Raw genomic sequence first — 2813 nt, 5'->3', positions numbered from 1 at the left:
TGGCGAAATACTGAATAAAATATTGAAATAAGCTATTTATTTTCTGTTGCACAGTTTGAAAATTAGTGATGTAAATTACAATTTTTCCGATTTAGCGTAACATAAATATTATATTAATCGTTATATGCTCAAATTAACTTATTGATAAACCTACGTGTGAATAAGGGAGGTATTAATTTGGTTTATGTATTGCTAACTGGATCCATTTCTGTTAACAATCTTAACGCTTGCAAATGTTAAGAATTTAATGTGCAAACAATATGAAGGTATTATATTTATGCTGAAAAAAAAATGAAAAAGGACGAAGTATAACTTAGTTTATAATTTTAAATAATTCCTAAAAATGAGGAAGCAATAAAGAAAAAAACAAGGAGCAGATTCGATTTTTTATTTACTTTCACATTCATAGGAAATCGATCATCAAACGACATAATAAACCAATTAGAAAACACACTAGTGATTACAGATATTTATTATTTATCTGTGTGTGTGTGTGCTGCTGCTAAATGGATTCATTTCCGTCGAAACATCAGAACGTTTCCGTTGTGGAATTGTGTAAATTGTATCTATTTTTTGTCATCTACAAACAGTCTTTTGGAAGGCATGGTTCTGGAAAAATAAATAATATTTCAATTCAAGTAAAAAAAAATTACCATGCTAGAATCAGAAACTGCATACGTGATTACACAGTTATATATTGTGTATAATATATAATTTATCTTAATCGAAATTATGAGCTCAAGTTCTGAAAAAATAAAGGTACTTAGCAATGCTGGAAAAGTTTGGATTTGCTCTTATAAATACTTTTATTTATTTAAAAAAACCAAAAAAAAAAAAACAAAGATCTGTACCGCAACGACCCATGAAAGTGCAGGGCTTCAGTAAGGAAGCATTGTTACTAGACCAACGGTGAAGCAAGGAGGTGTTTTGATCAGAATCACGCTCGGCTGCTAGATTATTACCCAATTATGGGTTGATTCAAAACTAGCAGCAGAAATCTTAAAACGCCATTCCCGATGGGCCTTGCCTTTGAATTCACTGAAAAATGGTTATGAGTTCCGTGACCGAATGTAATTATTTTGGACTAAACTATTTAAATAACAATTACAAACGATTTGAGAATTCAAACTCGAAAACATACTAATATTAACAATATCGAATGTACAGGCTTAAAAAATTACTTTTCTTCCAGCTTTACCACATTTAGCTAAATATTGGAGTGCTAGAAAAGCTGAAAATTATCTTGAAACGCCATTTCCGATAAGCCGTGACTTCGAATTCACAGAAGAAATGGATGTGATGACGAAGATGAAGACAGTTCCATGACGAAATGAAGATTTTCCTAAAATATTCTGTTTAGCTGTAACATATTCCTATAAGTTGTTACTGAAACGGAAACAGCTCTGTGCGCACAAATTATTATTATTTATTTCTCGACCTATTACAGCACTTACTAGACAAACGGTCTAAACTTCCAACTCATTACAAAAAGACTGATCTACGTGACAATAATATGTCCTATCTGGCCATATGGAGTTGAGCTTTGGGGCCTAAACCTTCGAATTCTTCTAGTATCCAATCCTTCCTAAAATCCTCAATGCTCCTTACTTTGTCACAAATAAAACCATCCACAAAGACCTTAATGTTCCCTATGTAACCGATCTAGCCCGAACCATATATCACTCCTTCCATTATAAACTTCCTAACCACTCAAACCCCCTAGTTTCTAACCTTGCAGTTTCTCTACACGCCTGTAACACTCCATTTTAACTAAGATCAAATTTACTGAATGTATTATATAATATACAGTTGTAAATTTCAATAAAGATGTAAAAAAAAAAAAAAATTATAACCTACACTGCTTGTTAGAAGAAGAGTGTTCGTAGCACTAAAACACAATACATGACAACGTTACAAAGGAAACTGCCTGCTACTAATTCAATCATATTTTTTGGGGGCTTAAAGTTTTTGCTTTACATATGCCTTTGATTACTTTTGGAAACAAAAAAATAGAATTGACTTCAACACGACTCAAACAACCTACACAAAACTTGGAAATGGTTATTATCTCTATAAACTGCACTTTAACGAAAATCGAATCAGCCTATAATCAGATTGACAATCTGACCAACTGCATAGAAGTGCATAATGTAAGAACATAATAAAAAATATTCATTTTGTGTAGCCCTCATTCTGTCTACATTTGTTTGTTCATGAAATTGTCTGTTGTTTTAAGTTTTTGGTAGAATAAGTAGGTAACTACTATCTTCTTTGCCTAATCTGGGAAGTGGAAAGCTTGCTTCAGGTGTCCCAGTCTGATTTCACCCCACTGCAATACTTTCGTTACATCAATCCTAGTAATAATCGTGCCCATCTCAAACAAAGTAAATAATAGTATAATATAATAACAATAATAGTATTGTATTACCTTAATCCAAAAGTTTAATTTTATTATTGTATAAAACTCACAGTGTTGGTTGTTTTGTTTCTTCGTCCAGTTCGCAACAGGTTTTTGAATCACAGCACGTCATACTACCTGGGCAGAACTTCTCATTTCCACAATATATTATATCTGCAATGGTAATTAGAGGGCAAGTGAAAGAACCAATTGAACATACTTAAAAAAATGAAAACAAATTAAAATATCCATACTCACCTGGTCTGGATTTAAGGTATTCGTTTTTGGCTAAATGGTTAAAAATTGTAGGAAAAGTATTGGCGGAGGGATACATCAATATGGAGATAACACATAATAACACTACAGCCACCATATTTATTCCTTAGTGATATTTTAAAATTATAAACCGAGCTAT

The 2813-nt window shown here is 32.1% G+C and overlaps 1 long non-coding RNA gene across 1 annotated transcript; it reads right to left on the bottom strand.

Annotated features, from left to right (window-relative positions):
- Positions 1-374: 374 nt before the first annotated feature.
- On the bottom strand, positions 375-2813 carry LOC136796359 (uncharacterized). Its single transcript, XR_010844060.1, has 3 exons — positions 2657-2813; positions 2470-2572; positions 375-609 (listed from the first exon to the last, which is right to left on the bottom strand). It is a non-coding gene; the product is annotated as an uncharacterized lncRNA (long non-coding RNA).

Source organism: Halyomorpha halys, unplaced genomic scaffold (genome assembly GCF_000696795.3).
Source record: "Halyomorpha halys isolate HHAL.00 unplaced genomic scaffold, Hhal_1.1 Scaffold11.1, whole genome shotgun sequence".
NCBI classification, from domain to species: Eukaryota; Metazoa; Arthropoda; class Insecta; order Hemiptera; family Pentatomidae; genus Halyomorpha; species Halyomorpha halys.
Note: the sequence above shows the minus strand (reverse complement) of the source record. Positions and strands in the feature narration are given on the sequence as shown.